The sequence below is a fragment of the Ailuropoda melanoleuca genome, chromosome 13, assembly GCF_002007445.2.
Source record: "Ailuropoda melanoleuca isolate Jingjing chromosome 13, ASM200744v2, whole genome shotgun sequence".
Lineage (NCBI taxonomy): Eukaryota > Metazoa > Chordata > Mammalia > Carnivora > Ursidae > Ailuropoda > Ailuropoda melanoleuca.
In genome coordinates, this window is record NC_048230.1 from 60,577,100 (window position 1) to 60,597,938 (window position 20,839).

Consider the following 20,839-nt stretch of genomic DNA (forward strand, 5'->3'; position numbering starts at 1 on the left):
GGACAAAGCCCAGAGTGGGAGACGACAGTGGGAAAACAGGGAATTCCTGGGCATCCTGAGGAGGGGTCTTTGTTCCGTGGAAGGTGAGGGATGGCTTTCTGGAGGGGGTATCTTTACGGAGAGCCACAGACAGAGGGGGTAAGAGAAGGCAGAATGTTGTAGGCAGAGGGAACAGCACTTACGCCTAGGCGGGAGTGAGCGTGATAATGTGCCTATTCTGGGAGCCAAGGTGCGGCTGGAGCTGAGGGAGGTGAGGAGTGGTGTTGTAAGTGTGGGAGCAGGACACCCAAATTCAGACCCCCCAGTTTCTGGGGGCATCTCCATTGTTCTATCCGCCGGGGGTAAGGAGTATGAGGACAAGGGCTTGGACTATAGAATTTGGTAAAGATAATAACAGGTGGTGTTGAGAGCAGGCTGAGGAAGGCTTTGGTCCCCATAATCTCCACCAGGACCCCAAACCTTGAAGTGAGGGTGGTGTGTGAGGAAAAAGAAGAGTGACCTGATAAAGGGTCAGACTGAGTGATGTGCTCAGGGGGGACTCCATCCCAGCTGCAGTCCCGGGGAAGGAGGCGACAGGATGAAGGATGAAGGTGGAAATGCATGCTAGGTCTCGGTGGGTTCTGGCTGGGGGAGGAGGGCAGGGTGGTGGCGGCGGTGTCCCCAGGCCTGGAGGGAAGGAAATATGTTTGTTTGTCTATCCACGCTTATGTGTGAGTCCGAGGCATGCCGAGGGTGCTCTACGCCCCGTTCCTCTTTGCTGAGCACCCCGCTCCTTTGCGCAACAGGATTATTTTCAATAATAACTAGGAGATCAGACAAATAGTTTTCACGTAGGAACTAAAGTTTGCATTTACCAAATAAAAACAGCTCCCCCCTGCTTCACGGTCACACTGTTCCACTGTTTGAAATTTTAAGCACAAACCCAAACTCACATAGAATGAGAGAATCGAAATACTTGTATCTTCACCATCGCTCTGAGACCGTTGTGGCTGTGAGTCTGCTGTCAGGGTACAGAACTGCACCCCCAGGGTCGGAGACAGGGCTGAGCAAGATTCTGAGCTGTCTAGAGCTTCTGCTCCAAGTGAGCGTGTGCTCCTGAGTCCATGTGCGCTGGGCAGCTGTCCTCCTAGCCATCTGCAAGCTCCTTTCCACGCAGGATAGGTTTATTAAAGGGTAAGAAATTAGGGAGCGCCTGGGTGGCTCAGTGGGTGAAGTGTCCGACTCCTTGATTTTGGCTCATGTCACAATCTCAGGATTGTGAGATTGGGCCCCACACGGAGTCTGCTTGAGATTCTCTCTCTCCCTCTGCCCCTCCCCTGCACTCGCTCTCTCTTGCTCTCTCTCTAAAAGAAAAAAAAAAAGGATAAGAAATTAAAATGTGCAAAATTCGAAGCTTAATTAAAATTCAACAGTTACCGCATCAGTTGTTTAGAACGTGGACTAAGGGGCGCCTGGGTGGCACAGCGGTTGGGCGTCTGCCTTCAGCCCAGGGCGTGATCCCGGCGTTCTGGGATCGAGCCCCACATCAGGCTCTTCTGCTGTGAGCCTGCTTCTTCCTCTCCCACTCCCCCTGCTTGTGTTCCCTCTCTAGCTGGCTGTCTCTATCTCTGTCAAATAAATAAAAAAATCTTAAAAAAAAAAAAAAAGAACGTGGACCAAGACAAGATGTTTGTACCAAGACAAAGCACTTTATGATTTACATGTCTATACTGACGTGATTTATATTTATATACTGACTTCTCATCAGTTTCATTTTATCTTTAAACTCTCTACAGACCATGTGCCCCTCGTACTGCCTACACGCAGGGAAAACCACTCCATGCCCCGTCCTTGCGAGGACCACTGGTTTTAAAAACAACGAAAGTGATTACGTAAAGGGCACGCACAGGAAGCCAGCTCTGTGGTAAGTACTTTTTTTTAATAAAAAGTGGTGTTTCTAATCTTCACAGTCTACACCTCAATAAGAAAGGGGCGGCTCGGAGAGGTTAAGTAACTTGCCTAAGGTTGCACAGCTAGAAAATAGAGCCAGGTTTTCAGTGCAGGTCCACTGGGCTCCAAAACGTTATGTCGTGGTTTTGGTTGTTTCTCACTTTGGCTACTGCTTACACAGCGCTCGGTGGCATATACTTTACAGATCGAGGGGAACGTGCTAGTGTGAAGTGTACATCTCGACAACTCTTCACATACGTGCACACCCATGTCACCAGCACCCAGAGCAAGATACGTTTCCAGAAGGTTCCTCATGCCCCTTCCAGGTACTCACTCTTCTGACATCTGTCACCATTGATCAGTTTTTCCTGGAACCACTTCTCCATCTGAGGCAAGAAGGAAGACAGGAGAATTTTGGTGTGGGGAGGAGCTGGCCAGAGGCACACTGCTCACGGCGGCATCGGAGGGAGAGCCTCTGCCGACAGCCCGGAGGTGAGGCTGCCGTGGGCTCCCAGGGGAGTGAAGAAGTCGTGGGCCAGGGCCGGCCAGGGAGGGGACAAGAGAGGGGCAGAAGTGCCGCCACCACCACCCTCCCCGCCCCCCCACCCCCAGGGCCTCTCTGAGTCAGAGTGTGGTGTTTGCTTGGAACGTGTCCTCTCTCATAACCAAGGATGGCAGTGTGTGGACAGTGGGAGGCCCTGGGGCCCGGCCAGTTCCGGAAGCACGCGGGCTGGCATCGGGGCGTTCGGTGATGGAAGTGTCAGAGATGAGCCTTCCACACACAGTTTGGGGTGTTGAAAGCCTGCAGTGGGAACTGCCACTTTGCTAACTGCTTACGTGTGGGGCAGGCCCCCCAAACGGCCAAGTTTGGTGCTAGAGGGATGTGACAGTCCAGAGAACCCATGAGTCTCTTGGCGGCTGCTGTAGCCGCCCCCCCCCCAAAAAAAGGACCCCAGAATGAGCCTGGCTGCTCTTTGCATTACTGGAAGGAAACTTGGGCTCCTAAGTCCAAAGACCCTGGCTTCAAATCCCGGCTCTGCCGTGACTCACAGGGCTGGCATTAGGATGTGGTAAGAGGTGCTCCTAGATGCCCAGAGGGAGCAGCACCAAAGGGGCTGTCCCTCTCAGGTGCCCCCCACCTCGTGCACTGCCCCCCCAGGGGATGAGTGCCTCCTGAGGAGGGGGTGCCTGGGGCACAAAATGAGCTCATGGCAGCCACTCGGTGAATATTGGTTGCCTGACTAAATGATAATCCCCCATCCGCACATATTACTCGGGGTACATTAGGCTATGCTGAGGCACACATCCCCAGATCTCAGTGGCTTAACCCAACGGAAGGTGTATCTTGGCTCCTGAAGAGTCCAGTTGTGTCAGGCCGGTCTTCTCCATCTTGGAGCTGGTCCTCTGGCTCTTCTCTCCCCACACGTGTGCTGGGGGGCCAGCTGCCCCCAGGGGCTTGTGTGAAATGTGGAATCCCAGGCCCGGCCCAGAACCAGAATCGGCATTTTCCTGAGGCCCGCAGGTGTTCTCTCTGCATGCTTCAGCCTGGGAGTCACCCAATGTCACCTTGGAGAAGAGGGGTGGAGAAGGCCCCCTGGGCCTTCACTGCCTCGGACCAGAGGCGACACTCAGCACTTCCGCTCGAGCGTCATTGGCCAGAACTAGTCTGCGTCATATGAATTTAAGCCTCGGAGGAAAGTTCTGCTGTTCTTCCACATTCTTCTTTGGTTTTCCAGGTCACTGATTTGCTCCCAGAAGGTTTTCTGTTCTGCGCAGCTGAACCTTACTTGGGCCCTCAGATACCGAGCTGCTCCAGGTCTTCCGCGAGGTCACCTCCCTCAGGAAGGTCCACAGGACGGGCCCAGTGAACGGCCACGGCTTGCCCAGTCTGGGCTCCTGCCCCGGAGCACGAGGCTCCATCTCGCCAAGACTGGCCACCTCCACGCTGTCCTTGCTGATGGCCGCGTTGGGAGAAGCTGCTGGAGTGACGGCCTGTGCCTGTGGCACTGGTCTGCAAATACCCAGCCCCCCAGGGCCTCCGCACAGCCTCTTCTTCCACACATCGCCCAGGCTGGGCAGGAGTTTGGGGGTCTGCTCCTGACCCTGAGATCCCAGGTGCTGTGATGAGCTCCTTCTCCCACCACTAGGACAGCTGTGGGCCTTGAACAGTTTAACACTTGCCTTCCGTCTGTGCTGGCAAGGTTCTGCCTGCAGGGACCGACATGGTCCTCCCCCAAAGGGGGTTTGAAATGTGGAGCTCTCAGCACATGCATGTGATCGCCTCTGCACACGGCTTCCCATAGTACGGCGCACTGGGGGGCCTGGCAACGAGCTGGTCCTCACTTGCTGGGTGAGGGGGCTGGCCCAGGGGCTGTGCCAAGGGTGCAGCTGGTGAAGCATTGATAAGCCTGCTGGGGAGCGGGGAGGAAGTCACAATGGGGCATGGAGAGGGCTTTGGAAATTGGCACGAGGGTTTATTGACAGACTTGGTATGCCGAGGAGAAGGCGCTGAACCTGGCACACATTAGGTGCTAGACATGTCTTTGGTGCATGCGTGCATGCATGCATGAATGAACTGGGGGCCCAAAGCTCTAATCCCAGCTCTATAGCTGTACATTCTTGTGCAAGTTCCTTGGCCTCGTTTGGCCTCAGTTTCCTCATCTGTTAAATGGGAGAGGGGCAACTCCATATTTTCTAGGACCTCTTGGCTCTAGGAATCTGTTTCTATGCCCAGAAGCATGGAGTGGCAGCTCTGACCCAGGGGGAAGCATGGAGGGAGGGCTCTCAGGAATACAGAGTTCCAGAACGTCAGGAGGTACAGGTGGTTCCTATAGATTCATTGATGTCCGACTAATTACCAGAGTTCAGAAGACCCCACAGAGTTGGACTGAGTGTCAGGGCAGAGGTAGCTTTGCTCTTGGCCAGACGTCTCTTGGAGGAGGCAGATAATGAGTTAGGTTACTCCCTCCCCATCCAAGAGCCCCTCCATCAGTGGGGATATCCAGTCTCTAGGGACTTACCGCTCACTGTCTGAGTGCCTACAGGTGCCATTACCTGTCCGTGTCCATACCCAATCCATCCATCCATCCATCTTTTCATCAATCCATCTATCTGTTCATCCATTGATCCATTTGTCCATTCATCCATTCAGCTATTGATCTATCCATCCATCAATCCATCCATCCATCCATCCATCCACCCACCTATCCATCTACCCATCCATCCAGCCACCCACCCATCCATCCATCTATCCTTTTATCCATCCATCTGTATATCCATCCACCCATGCATCATTCAACAAGCACTGAATGTAGTGGGCCATGCCCTACCAGAATTAAAATAAGGTCTCTGCCCAATGAGCTCACAGATTAGAGGGGAAGAGAGAGACAAGTGGAGGTGATTACAGTACAGTCAGTGGGAAAGCAATGGGAGAAGAGGAACTAACCCAGTCTGGGAGGTGGGAGAGGTGGCTTTGGAAGTCCTACTGGAGGACGTGACCTCTGAGCTGAGGCTTGAAGCAAGAGTAGGAGTTGTCCAGGCAAAAAGGCAATTAAAACGGACTCTGGGAGATCAAAGGCCTGGAAGTAGCATGAGAGCAAGAACCATTTGGGGAGCTGTGCGTAGCTGAGTCTGGATAAAGCCTGGAGAGCCAAATGGGAGGCAGACTGAGATAAAGCTGGAGTCACACGGAAGGCCCTGAGTCAGTTGGGAAGGACATTTGTCGCTGGGGGTAGAAATAAGGACAGAGGACTTGGACATCCAGGACTACCAGAGATGTAGAAAAGCTCTGGGTCAGGCATCAGAATGTCAGCTTCCTTTCTCCTCTCTACCCCTGAGTGGCCTTACAGAAGTCACCTGCCCTCTCTGGGCCTCAGTTCCCCCACTGTGACATGACAAGGCGGCCCTTTGTGGCCTCTTAGGAACCTTCCAGCTCTGAGGGAGCCCCTGAGTCACCTGTGGTTAGCAAAACCTATACCCACGTGAACATCTGGCCTGAGGCACAAGTTAATTGTTCCCAGTCCCTGTGCATGTTGGGGGCGGGGAGGGCATTGGTTAGGACGACCCTGGTTAGGGGCCGCCCCCATAGGGCTCTCAGTCACGGGACAGAAGCATGTGCTAAGAAGGGAGTGAGTCACCAGCCAGTCATCAGTTTGGGCCCCAGGGTCCGCAGGTAGAGGAAGGGGAGCCCCACGCCTGGCTCCTTGTCACTGCAGAGCCCCCTCCTCAAGACAGCAGACCCCTGTTCAGAACAAACTCCCAGACAAAACTCTAATATTAAAAACAGGTCCAAGGAAAATAATTTAAATGATTTGGTAGGAAGCAGAGGGTGAGGGACCTCAGCTGGGGCTCTGGGTCCTCTCCACCCCCCAGCACCGCCCAGGGCCCTACCACTGTGCCGTATTGCCTGTTAAAAGATGGCCTGGAGGGGGCGCCTGAGTGGCACAGCGGTTGGGCATCTGCCTTCGGCTCAGGGCGTGATCCCGGCGTTATGGGATCGAGCCCCACATCAGGCTCCTCCGCTATGAGCCTGCTTCTTCCTCTCCCACTCCCCCTGCTTGTGTTCCCTCTGTCGCTGGCTGTCTCTATCTCTGTCAAATAAATAAACAAAATCTTTAAAAAAAAAAAAAAGATGGCCTGGAAGCACCTCCCAGTTTCTACTGTTTGGGATTCAGACAATAAGATAGAAGTGGTTCAGAAGGAAGGGAGAGACCCAGTCACGTCCTGGCTCTGTCACTCGCTGTGTGACCTCGGGCGAGTCCCTCCACTTCTCTGGGCCTCAGATTGCAAGCAGAGTTGTTGTGAGACTTAAAGGGCTGGGGCATAGCTACACTCAGGGGAGTGGTAGCTCGTCCCAGGCAGTCCTTCCCCCTAGTTTGCAGCCGCTGGCTGTGGGTGGGGAGAAGGCCAGAATCACAGCTGAGACTGGTCCTTCCATCTCCAAGCTGCCTGGCTCTGTCTCCAGGAGCAGCTCTTTCTCTAACCCCCAACCTCTCAGAAGGGACCAGCCACAGCCTCCCTCTGGGCACAGTCCCAGCTCTCAGGATCCCAAGACCCGCCCCCTCAGAGGTAATGTCACCCATGGACACCGGATGGGCATAGGGCTGCCTGGGGCTGCAGTGAGGGGCAACCGGACCGCTTCCAGGAGCCCAGTGCAGGAAGTGGGACAGGGAGGCCCCCAGTGCCCCAGCCCTCTAGCCCCACCAGCCCCAGAGAAAACACTTCATTACTGGAAGCCCAGCCAGGCGGAGGGGGTGGAAGTGGCCGTGCGAGAGGAAACCTCACAGGGTCAGCCAAACCTCGGCCCTTGAGGCCAGCAGCCCATGGACTGGCCACGTGGGGCTGGCTCGCTGGGGTGTTTACGGAAACACTGGCCCTGAGGCCGGCCCAGCTGCTGGGCTGGGATCCCCTGAGGCACCCCCAGACCTCAAAGTGCCAGCTTGGCAGGAGACATCAAAGGCTGCAGCTGAGGCCTTGTTTTCCTCGCGGCCCACCTGGGGAGTGGAAAGCTGAGGAGCCCCCCAGGGAACAGCGGGTGGTAGAGAGGGGTGAGGTCTTCGGGCCAGCCCGGCGTCCTCCTGGTCCATCTTCCTGAGCTGGGTCAGGGGACCAGGCCCTTTCTGGACACCCCTGGAAAATGGCATCAACTTAAGAGAAGCACCTGGCCAGGGGACTCTGGAGCCAGGCTGCCTGGGTTCAAATCCTGACATTGGCCCTCACTGGCTGTGTCACTCTGGAGAGTTTGCTGAACTTTCCTGTGCCTCAGTTTCCCCATCTGACGATAATAGTACACACTTCACGGAGACTTTGTTTGAATGAAGTGATCTCATATGTGCCAGGTGCTCCCCGCAGCCCCAATCACGGGCCATGCACCGTGTTCGTCATGGAAATCTTCTCAGCTTAAATATCTGCGGAGCGTCCAGGCCATGATTGAGGAGCTGAGGTTGCAGAGATAAATCTGATTTAGTTCCTGCCCCAGGGAGCTTCAAGGTCAAGGTGAGCATTTGGGGGGTTAGGAGGTCGGGGTGGGGGGTGATATACCTAATTACTGTAGTCACAATGGAAGTAAAGGGGTGAACATCTTCTCCAATGGCTCTGTTTGTGGGAGCAGGGGCCACAAGGGAACAGTCGCTCCTCTATCCCCGCACCCAGCACGGAGGCCCGCACGTCTGATCCTTTCTGAGTGCTGGAAGGCAGCAGGCCCTGAGCCCCGCGCACCGTGTGCATGACACCCGTCCAGCATCTCTGCACCCGGATGGAGTCAGTAGTTCATTCTCTGTGTTCGGAGAAGCAAACAGAGGCTCAGAGAGGCCAGCCCAGGGTCCCACAGCTGGTAAGTAGCAAAGCCAGGCCTGAACCCATGTCGAAGTTCAGAGCCTGCATTTTCAACCACTAAGCTCCCCATCGTCAGCGTGGTATTAAATTGCACCGCAACCCTCCAGCCTGGGAGTTCAGAGCCGTGCCCAGCCCGGACTGAGAAGATCCAGAAGGATCTTGGGGGGGAGGGGGAGGGGGAGGACACTCTAGACAGAGGGACTTGCATGTGGAGAGGCAAAGAGGCAGGCCCAGGCCACTGCAGTACTAGTCTCGGCAGCACGAGCTGCTTGTGGACTAGCAAAGACTATGGTGTGCAGGGCTGGGGTGTGGGAGGGTTGCAAGCAGCAGGGGGAAGGACTGAGGGGTGTCTACAGACAGCCTGGAATGCCAGCAAAAGATTCAGACTGTCCCGTGGAGTATGAACCCCTGGCCAGCCCCGAGCAGAGTTTGCAGGTGACCAGATGGATGCTGGCTCTGGTGGCCGGGATCAAAGATGAATTACTACGGAAGGAGTTAGGACACAGGGAGGAAAACCAATGGGTACAAATGACAAACCTTAGCATTGTTACTGGCAATGAGCTATCTCTCCTAGGTCAAACCTTACCTGCCCCGTGTTCTACTTCATCCAAAGCGATGTGTACATGCCTTTGAGGCCCCGGGCCTGGGCATGGAGTGACCAGGTTTGCAGTCCTTGCAGCCCAGAAACGTGCCTTCTTCCTCAGCCCAGCCTCAGGCCTAGCCCCAGCAATAACCTACTCTTGGGGTTAACCCCACTTTGCCCCCATTGGCTGCCAGCAGCGGGAGGAGGCCCAAAAGATGTGACCAGGAGCAGGTGCCCACAAGGCTCTCAGCTGCCAAGTCTTCACCCCACCCCCCAACCAGCCCACCTGGCATTCAGACACATGGGAGTTCAGCTCTTGGACCTGCCATATACATGGACTATGTCCCCGGCCAGCTGCCTGGACGTCTCCCTCATTCATAACACAGATAATCATGAATGAGAGGGATGTTGTGAGGTTTGATTGGGGTCTTGGATGTGGGACATGGAGCACGGCGCTGGCTCAGGGCGAATGCTCTATAACTATGAGCTCAGTGTCATTACCACTGCGGCCTGAGGCAGAGCTGCTGTTCTGGTCTGGGAAGAACTCAGAAACCGCCTGCTGGGGCCTGGAAAGGCTCAGAGGGCATCTGGGCCACCCCCCTGTCCCCAGGTGCCTGGCGCCTGACTTAGCTCAGGGAGGTCAGTCTCCCCCAGCAGTCATGGGGGCCCCTAGCTTGAGTCATGTGTCTGCACCTCATGGGCACAGGCTGGTGAAAAGTGAAAGGAGCCATGTCTGGGCTCCATCACGTGGGCCATGTAGTTAGACCACCTTAGCCTACCCCGAGCTCTGGCCCTCCCTCACAGCCCACCCCAGGACAAGTTACTTCATGTTCCAGTGCCTTGGCTCCTTCATTTGCAAAATGGGCATAGCATAGTTCCTACCTCACGGGTCATGGTGAAGGTTAGGAGAGAGGGGGTGTATACACGCTTAGCACGCGGCCTGGCACGTGCAAAGCACGTGGTAAATATTAGCAGTCATCGTGGAGCAGGATCCATAAGTCAGGAAATTCGCAGAAATTAAATAACCGAGAGAAGGGGGAGTAAATCACCAAAACCGTGCAGTTTGCACAGGTGGACGAAGACTCAGGCCATTGAGAGAGCCAGGAAACAGGGCCGAGGCTGGGAGAGGGCCCAGCCTCCTTCTGAAGAACAGCCAGTAAGAATAACAAGCAGCAGCATTTCCCAAAGAGTAAGCACGAGGCGTGGGCTAGCTGCGGTGCTCATATGCTCTGCACAGAAGAGCTCGTTTCTTTCCCACAACAACCCTGGGACTAGGGTTGGCAGCGAGATGACAGGGGGACATCATTTAAGGGGCACGGAATCTCTCCTGCCTCAGAGCCAGCGTCTCCTTAAATGTTGGCACCCGGCTTGCCTCATCCTAGTCCCAGGTCTGCTGTGAGTTGGGATAATAATTAGCCCCATTTGATAGATGTGAAAACCGAGCCTTCGCCAAGCTGGGCACCTGTCCAGTGTCACACGACTAGGAAGAGGCAGATCCCAGGATTTTTCGATTTTGAAGCCTGGACCTCTTTTTACCCCGAGAAGCTGCCTCCCAGCCTAGGAATAAAAGGTCCCAATCCACCTCCCAGAAGGCCCAGCGACCGGGAGAGCTGCCTGGAACCGCCCTCCTCTGGCTGGCCCGAAGCAGCCCAGAGAGCTGGCCTGTAGGGCAGAGGCCTGGAGATTCCGCCCCACATTCCTGTGGGTTAAGTCTGGGGACCCAGGCTCCCAGCATCAGCCATCACGTTCCCCAGAAAGAATCTCTACTCATAACAAACCCCAAAGGTCACTCATCTGGGAAGGAGCATTCCGTCTCCACCCCTGGGCAAGAGAGAGGGCCCAGCTTTTATGGAGACCACCCAGGTGCCCGGATGGGGATGACCTGCTTCTGGCTGGTTTGTGCACCTCTCTCGCTCCTCTGGGTCTCCTCTGTGGATGGTGGTTGGATGCGACAGGTGGACAGAGAGGACGAAGGAACATCCCAGTAGAAGAAACCCCTAGAGAGTCGAGTGCAAGAAATGCCCGGGGCTCTGGACTCAGCCCGCCTGACCTCAAGTCCCTCTTTCACCACCTCCTAGCTGTGTGGCCTTGGATACGTTACTTTACCTCTCTGTGCCCGTTTCCCGTTCCAGACATGGGGATGATAATAACACCTACTTGCATGGGGATGATAATAACACCTACTTGCTTGAGGATTAATTAAATGAGATCCATTCATTCAACAGCTAGTTATTGAAGGGCTACCAACTTCCAGGCAATGAACAATAAAGCAATGACTAGAGGAGACAAAACTCTCTGCCTGCAAGATTTTAAAGAGGAAATATCTTAATGAATATTATTTACTCTAGAAAATGCTGGTATCAAAAAAATATGAAGCAAATAGAGTAAAATGTTAACAGTGGTTAAATCTAGGGGATGGGCAAATAGCAAATGGGTGATCATTATAGGTTTTCTACGCTTTTCTGTATGTTTGAAATATTTTACAAATACAAAGTGAGAAAGAAAAAGAAGTGAGATAGAGAAAGAACAGAAGGAAGGGAGGAAGGAGGGAGGGAGGTAGAGAGGAAGAAAGGGAGGGAAGGAGGAAGGAGGGAGGGAGAGAGGAATCAAGGAAGGGAGGGAAGGAGGAAAGAAGAAAGGGAGGGAAGAAAGGAGGGAAGGAGGAAAGGAGAAAGGGAGTGCGTGCGTTTTCCCTGTGGCTGTGTTTCCGTGTGAGGGTGTCTCAGGCCCCCACATGACCATTTCATCTTTCAATGCCTTCCTCACTCTACGTTTGGATTCCTCAGAGCTGTCTGGGGTCATGTTGACCCACAAAATTAAAAAAAATGTTCACTCATAGCTGCTTCTCTGGCTCCCTTCCCAGCTTTCTTATTCGGGAGGAGGGGAAGCAGGAGGGAGGAAGTGTGTATCGGTCAGGGTCAGCTGGGTCACGGTGCGGTAACAACCACCCCCAAAGCTTGTCTCTCAGTTATTCCTGCTGAGTGTCCACTCAGGCCCCTGCACCCGCTTCACGGCCTCTCACCCCAGGACCTAGACCGACGGAACAGCCACCATCCCAAAGGTGTTTGAAGCCCAACACGCAATGCTCTGCTTTCACTGAAAGATCCCTTTCCCGAGTCGGTGGGTACTCCACAGTCCACCCATCTGAAGGGGGAACAGAACACACAGAGGGGAAAATGCATACAGTCCTAGACTCCTGCGTTTGGAGTATTGTGCAATCCTACATCGGAGTCTGAGAATCTTACAATCATAGATTTTCAAAACTGAAATCTCTCTGAATCCAGTATCATTTTCCAAGCAGGAGTTCTTCAAGTTTTCCAAGCACCTCTACGACCTTCTTCAGAGAAGAAGAAGACTGGCCACTAGTCTTTGCTTGTGCTCTCCCAGGACCCGGGAACTCATCACCTCCCAGGACAGCCTACTCCATTATGGATCAGCTCGAAAAAGTGCTGCTTTTATAAAGTGAGTCAAACTTTCCCTCTCGCAGGCTCTTCCACTCCAGATCCCGGCTATTTTCCTGGCAGAGCAAAGGTGCAGCCATCACCAGGACAACCTTGGAGACAGGCTGAACTGGCAGCCAGCTTTGGGGAATGAGTTCAGGAGACCCTGAACAGCCTCGGGGGCCGATTGTATTATATCTCCGCTGCCCGAGGCTCCACCATCATGGTCTGCGGGTCCCCGTGAGGGAGGCTTATAAATAGAAGGAAGCATAAAGGCTTGGACCCAGGCCTAGGTTCAAATGCTGACGTCTTAACCCAGCTTGTAGGCAAGTTTCCTCACCTCCCTGAGCCCTGGTTTTCCCATGTGTTCGGTGGGAATAAAGTCATGGCAACAAGATCACCATCTCCTGGGCAGGACAGCCGTGCCTGCCCAATGGGCTCAGGAAACTTAACACCTGCCACAAAGCCGGCCACATAGTAGGTGCTCAACTAGACCTGGCTTCGGATCTGGCTTCCACCTCTTCTTATTTCTATGCCCTTGGGCTTCAGTTCCTGGAATTTCGGATTCCCCATCTCTCAGAGTCTGGTCAGGATTTTTTTAGCTCACGTTCCCTGTTAATGTGCTAAACTCTTGACCGGAATTGGACATTTAATCTTCTATGGAGCAGGCAGAGTATTGATAAGCACCCCAACGTTAGTAACGGGTAAACTGTGGCACAGAGAGGTTGGGTTGAGTGACTTGCCCGAGGTCACGGGCTGGTGAGGGGATGGAGGCAGGATTGGACTCCAGGCAGTTGGGCCCCACGTAGACACTGTGATGTCGAGGGCCTGGCACGCAGTAGTTGTTCGTTTTGTGTTTGAACTGCTGTACCTTCCCCATCCCTTCCCCCAAATAAGCACAATACCATAGGCAGTGGCATTTAGGTGTTCTCAGCATTCACTCCCAAGTATCGGTCGGTTGGGAGATTTCAGGCTGCAAGGATAGAATACCCACCCTGATACTCCTGACTTCAACAGTAAGGACTTTTGGGGTCCAGAAATCCGCAGGTTGGATAGTTCTGGGATTGGTGAGTTCAGAGGCTGGTGCCTCATGGTCTCAATACGGCTGCCAAAGTTTCAGACATCATATCCTCACACAACCACCTAAAGGGAAAGAATGGAGGAACGTCTCCCTACGTGGCTTCTTAGACTTGAGGCAAGCCCTGCTCAGAACCCCCCCACCCAAGGACTTTGTGGCTCCTTGGCAAGAACAGGGTCACATTTCTGTGGAAGCCCGCTAATGCTTACCAATAGCCATCTTCTCTCTGGGCGCACAGCGAGCCTCCAGCTCCCAGCCTCCTTTGCAGTTAGGTGTGGTCATGTGACCGAGTCTGGCTAATGAGATATGAGTACAAATAAACGCATCGTTTTCAGGTCTTGCCTATGATCCTTGCTCTCTTTCTCCATCGGCCTGCTGAATGGAGAGGACTCAGAGGAAGAGGACGGCAGAGTCACAAGACAGGGAGAGTCTCAGTCCCTAAATGGCTGCAGGGAGCACAGGCCTCCTGCCAAGACTTCTCATACCTGTATGGGAGAAAAAAAACAGACATTTGTGGTGGAAAGCCACTGAAATCTTGGAGGTCTTTGTTATAGCAGCTAACTCGACTTAACCCAGCCAGTACACATGCACGTCCCTGAAAACCAGCCACGGGGACTGGAGAACCTTGAATGGCTTAGCTCCTGGGGCTGGGGAAGAGATTTTCTGAACACGTTGCCCACCCCTTACTAGAACAGAGACAAGGCTCTAGAGAGAAGGTTGAAGGCAGGAAAGAGAGTGGGCAAGGGGTTCAGGACTGGAGTTGGATCAAGGGCCCCAGGAGGATGGGACCCAGGAGACACTGCCTTCTCCCAGACTGCTGTAGGGAGGGGAGGCTTCTGTAGATGGCTGGATTTGTCTGGGCTGACCTGCTGTCTGGGGTCCCCAGCCCCTCGGTTGGCTCAGCCCGCTGGCCCACACACTGTGGATCATTCCGTGGGTGGCAGAGAACCGGGGAGGCTGTTGAATCACAGCCCATGGCGCTTCGCTTGAGGAATGCGGTTTCTGAGAACCGTGCACTTGGGGACCCTTGGCAAGTGGACCCTCAGGAGCCTCGGGCCTGGCGGGCTGAGCAGGTTTTGCACAGGCTGCTTCTGTGGCCCCAGCTGGGGGAGGGGAACTTGCAGGGTGGATCAAGAGGCCTGACATTAGCATCTCAATTCCACAACTTTCTAGCCTGGTCAGCTGGGCAAGGGAGCTCCCCTCCCTGAACCTAAATGTGGGGATGGGGGGTGGGGGGGGAGGAAAGTGGCTTCCTTCAACACGGGTGAAGATGGAGTGAAATCATCAAGGAAAGGTGTCCAGCAGAAGACCGGGAGCCCAGTTAGCGCTCCTTGCCTGCTGGCTGCCGTGGATACCCCTGGGTGGAGGAAGGGACCACATTTGGGTCCCCTCCCCATCCTGCTGAGGTGTGGCAGGGGCCAGGCCACTCCTGGAAGAGCTTTCTCTCCCCTGGAGCAGGCATGCTGGCCAGAAGCCTGCCCTGGCCCAGCCCTGATTCCACCTCTTGCTCACACGCCGCTCATCTGCTCCAAGCCTCCATGTTCCCACTTGAGCAATGGGCGCAGTCAGGCCCCCCCTGCCTCCACCTCACTGCTGTAACTGGCTTCGGCCGAAGCACTCGATCGTGGTGCCTCCCTACACAGAGTCCACGGGCACCCTGCCCTGGGTTCAAAGCCAGCTCCGGCCTCTTCTCATTTTATGACCTTGAAAATGCCGTTGAATTAAGTTTTGGGGGCTTTTGAATGGGATGATGCTGGTTCGTAGCTCCTAGGGGGGATGAGAGGGGACCAGGCATGTGACATGCTCAGCGCTGAGCCTGGGACTTAGGAAGGGTTCAGGTAATAGTAGTAATTACTGTATCTCTAGGGGTCTCAGGATTGTGCCAACTAGAGAGGGCTGTAAGTTGAAAGGTTCTTAGGTCACTCTCCATGAGATACCAAAGAAGAAAGTTCCACCTTCCCCTTGAGGCCCTTTGGGTCCCCCTTCTTCCCCTGCCCCAATTGCTATACTCTCTTCCTAGAACCGGAACCACATGGGAGGCACTGTGGTGCGGGAGCTTCGAGCTCTAGTCCGGCTTCCACTGCTCTCTGGCTGTGTGGCCCAGGGCAAGTATATCACCCTTTCTGAGCCTCCTTAGCAAGCATGTGAGGCAATGGGACTGCAGGCTCTACCCTAAGGACCATATGATGCGACATTCACGGACTCCTTCCTCACAACAGCCAGTGGCCAAGGAGAGAGGGTGTGGCTCCCTCGCAGGCTCAGGGTCAGGGTCCGGCTCTGTGTGGAATCTGGTCTCTGCTGCCCAGAACTGCATCTCCTGATGCCTGGAATTCCACCATGAGTGACTCATGCCTTTGGGAAATCATTGCCCTCACCCCACTGAGTAACAGCAATAACACTCCCTCGTGGCTTCCCTTCACACAGAGCGTCCACACTGCACCGTCTCACTGGGTCTCAGCATGCTACCGTGATGTGATGTGGGCAGCGAGGTGAGGACAGTCTGAATCAGATGCAGAAAGCAATGTATCCAAAGTGACACAGGAAGTTAGTGGCGGAGCCTGGAGTCCTGGAGTCTCCTGGCTTCTTGGTCAGTGCATGTATCCCCCCCAACAACTTTGCTTAAAAATGCTGCTCCGGATATCTGTGCACCCAAATTTATAGCATTATTCCCAATGGCCAAAAGGTGGAATCAGCCCAAGAGTCCATGGACAGATGAGTGGATAAGCAGAACGTGGTCCATACGTGCACACTGGAATGGGACTCAGCCTGAAAAACGGAGGACATTCTGACCCAGGCTACGACATGGACGACCCATGAGGACGTTCTGCTGCATGAAGGAAGCCACTTACATGAGGGACCTAGAGCAGTCAGCTTCATAGAGACAGAAAGGAGAAGGATGGGGGCCCTGGGGCTGAAATGAGAAGTCTGTGTTTAATGGGAGCAGAGTCTGAGCTTCTCGGGATGAAGAGAGCTTTGGGGATGGATGGCGGCAATGGTAGCATAACCATGGGAACGTGCTTAATGCCACAGGACTGGACATTTAAAAATGTGAAGAAGGAAAATTTTATGTTACATGCATTTTGGCAAAATTTAAAAGTTACAGTTTTTAGGGACACCTGGGTGGCTCAAGTCAGTTGAGTGTCTGACTCTTGATTTTGGTTGTGATCTCAGGGTCCTAGGATCGAGCCCCATGTCTGGCTCCGTGCTCTGTGGGGAGTCTGCTTGTCTCCCTGTGCCCCTCCCCCAACTCTCTCTCTGTCTCTCAAATGAATAAACAAATCTTGTTTTAAAATGTAAAAATTAGTTTTTTTAAAAAAAATTCTACTTCTGAGAGGAAGATGGGGGACGTCCTAACCTTTTTAAGCCATGTAACGTAGTTTATCATGACTTGTATCAGTCAGGATAGGCTAAGTCATGCTGCTGTAACAAACAGCCCCCAAATCTGACTTTTGAGTCAAACACTCACTGTATGTTACCGCCTTACACTCTATACCCCCTGGGACACTCTTCCTCACTGTTCTAAACATCTCCCTGCTCTGTCTGCACCCCAGGCCCAGGATAAGGCAATGGAATTGATCAGATTCACCCTTGGCTGGCTATGTGGCTGTAGGCAAGCCAGTTAACTTCTCTAGGCCTCAGTTTACTCATCTGGGAAATGGGGGCAATAATAGAAGGTATCTTGAGGAGCATTTCACCTGGCTTCAGGCATGCTGTCCGGCTGTGGGTATTTTTAAGCCACACGCAGAGTTTGGCACCTTGGCAGGAATGGGGTAGGCTTTAGTCTCCTGCCAGCCAGGCCCTCAGCTTGAACAATCCCAGGAGAAACACCTTCTTCCAGCCAGCCTTGCGTCAGGGCTGGGGAATGGGTGGGACAGTAGCCAGAGGCTGTAGAGACAGTTGTCTCGAGCCTGAAATACTTTTCTCCCCAATAATCTGTTTTCAATCTCTCATTCTTCTTTTTCCCCCCTTTTGCAAACCCATCCTGCCAAGGAACAAGCATGTAAGTGTGCGTCAGCCCCTAGCCCAGCCAACATCCCACCCTTTGGGAATTTCTGCTTTAAATAGTAGGGCATGGGGGGAGCCTGGGTGGCACAGCAGTTAAGCGTCTGCCTTCGGCTCAGGGCGTGATCCCGGCGTTATGGGATCGAGCCCCACATCGGGCTCCTCTGCTATGAGCCTGCTTCTTCCTCTCCTACTCCCCCTGCTTGTGTTTCCTCTCTCACTGGCTGTCTCTATCTCTGTCAAATAAATAAAATCTTTAAAATAAATAAATAAATAAATAAATAAATAAATAAATAAATAGTAGGGCATGGGACCTTTTAACACCTTTGCATGTGCTGTTCCTCCTCCCCGCCGTGCCTTTCACTGTCTCCTGGGTCTATTCCGATTCTGCTCATCACCTGTCAAGGTTTGGCTACAGGAATCTGTCCTGCAGCAGCTCCTCTGATCGCTCCCCCGGCCCCTCTTAACACATCTCTCCAGGTCTGCACACATGTCTTGATCTCTTGTGTCCTCTAGTTACCTAATGCTTTTGAGGGCACAGATAGTGTTGTCCAGTTCTTTGCAAACTCCGAGGCTTTTGTGAACTGAAGAGTGCTTTTATCACCACCATGTCAAGGGGAGACAATTATGATTGTTATATCCCCATGTTACAGATGAGAAAAATGGAGTTCCTGGGAGAAGTGAGTGGTCACACAGATGGGGAGTCAGGACCTCAAGCCCTGAGAAGGGAGGCTCTTGCTAAAGTCCCCCCGGCTGGGTCGAGAGCACGGGAGGCATGTGCCTCCATGTGCATCAGCAAGGGAGGGGCAGCTGTGGCAGAAACAGGTAAGCCTGGCCTACGCAGGGTTCTTTCTGGACATGCAGCTGGCCTACGTTTCCCAGCCTCCCTTGCAAGGGAAGCAAGGCCTTTTTGGTAGACTGCTTATGAAAGTGGACTCAATTCTCCATTCCTACTATTCCCACGCCCCTTTGCAATGTAACTTTGACCTAGCTCCCCTGTTCCCTCTTTTCCTTCAAATATGGGTTGGCCTTGGACCTCTCTTTGGTCAACAGAATATGACAGAAACAACCTTGTGCTAGTTCTGGGTGTGGCTTTAAGAGAACTTTCAGCTTCCCTCTGCCTCTCTCCCTCTCTCTCTCTCTGCTTCCTCTCGTTCCTCTGCCAGCGCCCTGGACAATGGGAGAGCACATGGAATGGGGTCATGTTATCTCGACAGCTTTTTTTTTTTTTGAAAGATTTTTTATTTATTTATGTGACAGAGAGACAGCCAGCGAGAGAGGGAACACAAGCAGGGGGAGTAGGAGAGGAAGTAGCAGGCTCCCAGCGGAGGAGCCCGATGTGGGACTCGATCCTGGACGACTGCGCTACCCAGGCGCCCCTATCTCGACAGCTTTTAGGTAACAGTTCTCATGCCATTTTCAGTCACGAACATGGTCTCTACTCAAATTTTCAACGTCCATCAAGATACTCAGGGGAACTGCCGATTTGATTTGGGTTTAGACCTTCTCTCCTGCTTCTTCCCTGCAGTGGGGAAGATGGAAGGTGGGGTGGGGGGCTCCTTCTCCATTCCTCCTCCCCTTCCCTGCAGGCGGGGACTGGGCGGAGGCAGCCAGGGAAGAGCAAAGACCTTACCAGAGCTGCTGCCGTCCTGGCTGGCTGCCAGAGCTCTAGCCAGCAAACATTGCAAGCTGTCCTCTTCCATCATCGGATGGTGTTGTGGGCTCCATGAATTTGGCCATTGCTGCAGGCTTCTCTCACCCTTGACCTTGGAGGCACCTCTCCTCCTGGGGGTCCCTTGCCACTGCCTGCTCAGCCCTAGAAATCCCACATTCCTCTCCAGTTTCTTGGGATAGGACCCAAGATGACCCCTGCCAGCTCCCCCCACATCAGCCTCATCTGATCCAGAAACGATCCCAGGTCCCCAGCCCAGCATCCGGATGCACAGTCTCTGTTTGCCCATCTCAGGTTGGGGGTGGGGGTCCCTCAGGCCTCTCTTCCATCCAGCACCTCACCAAGTCTCCTCCCCCTTTCTCTAAGTGATGAGGGGTGAACACTGGGGAGATGTGCCCTGCCTGCTTCCTTTGTGACTCTTCTGTACGTGGTGATCTGGTCTGGAAGGTCACTTCTGTCCTATCTCCGCATCTTGTGTTTAATGTTTTGATATATTTGAACAAATGGAAACATTCCTTGCACGCCATTCTCCCCTTGACTTTTATTACCCACTGTATCTGGAATATTTTTCTCACCTTTCCTTATAGACACTTCCCTTTCTAGAAGTTTTACTTATGGTAAAATATGCATGCATAATATAAAAATTGCCATTTTCACCATTTTCCGGCATACGGTTCAGTGATATTAAGCACGTTCACATTGCCACCATCACACCGTCCATCCCCAGGAGCCTTCTCGTCTTGTAAACCTGACACTACGGCCTTTAAACAACCCCCACCCCCCGCGCCCTTGACGTTCCTCGCCCTGGGCGCCGCTTCAAAGTGGGACCACTTGTCCTTCTACGACTGGCTCGTCTCACTGAGCACTGTGAGCTCAAGCTTCGTCCACGTGGTAGTCTGTGTCAGAATTTTCTTCCCTTGTACGGCTGAGGAGTATTCCGTGGTTATAGAAACATGCTGCTCATTTATCGGTGAACGAGCCCCTGGGCTGCGCCTACTCAGTGGCCACTAGGAATCGTACTGTCGAGGACATGACTGTGCGAACACCCGCGCTAGACCCTACTTCCAAGTCCTCCGGGTGTTCGCCTCGAAGCGGAGTTGCTGAATGATGCATGGTGATTCTGCTTTTAATTTTTTGAGGAGCTGCCCTGCTGTTTTCTACAGCGGCGACTCGGTTTTCCGTCCCCCCCGCAGGGCACAGACGTGCCATCTCTCCCTATCCTCGCCAACACTTGGTATTTTCGCTGTTTTGACGGTAACCAGCCTAGTGGTCTGAGTTGGTACGTTTCTGAAGTTTCGCTGTGATAGGAAACGACCGTGGACCGTCTTGCACACACTCTATTTCACACACGTGGATCTGTATCTGTAGTTTAATTCCCAAAACTGGGATCGCTGGGTCAAAGGGCTGCGCATGTTCTGGGGGACCTTCTTACAGAAGCCTAACCTATACACCAAACCGAGCACCGATCCGGAGTGTTTAGCTTGGTGAATTCTTACAAAGTGACGGGGCTCCTGCAGCCAGGGCCTGATCGAACAGAACCCTGCCAGCCCCGCGGAAGCCCCCTCGTGGCCCGCAGACAGGAGCCTGCCTTCTGACCTCACGGGTTAGCTTTGCCTCGCTTGAACTTTGTGTAAGTGGACGCACACCACACGTACGGCATTGTGTGGGCTTTGTCTACACTGCGGCAGGCCCTTGGTCACTCATTCTTACAGCACACGCGAATAGACCAACATTCCTTTATCCATTCTACTGTTGATGGGCATTTGGGCAGTTCCCAATTTGGGGACATTTCAAACAGTGCT

The 20,839-nt window shown here is 53.5% G+C and overlaps 2 long non-coding RNA genes across 2 annotated transcripts in view; both read left to right on the top strand.

Annotated features, from left to right (window-relative positions):
- Window positions 1-5,077, top strand: part of LOC105236777 — a 36,409-nt gene extending 31,332 nt beyond the window's left edge. The window contains exons 4-6 of the long non-coding RNA XR_002142282.2: window positions 1,776-1,903; window positions 2,135-2,421; window positions 3,666-5,077. This is a non-coding gene — a long non-coding RNA (uncharacterized LOC105236777). The remainder of the gene's footprint in view (window positions 1-1,775; window positions 1,904-2,134; window positions 2,422-3,665) is intronic.
- A 2,274-nt stretch (window positions 5,078-7,351) lies between these two features.
- Window positions 7,352-12,301, top strand: LOC117795393. The gene is made up of 3 exons (XR_004619360.1): window positions 7,352-7,923; window positions 8,039-8,260; window positions 12,147-12,301. It is a non-coding gene; the product is annotated as an uncharacterized LOC117795393 (long non-coding RNA).
- Window positions 12,302-20,839: the final 8,538 nt, after the last annotated feature.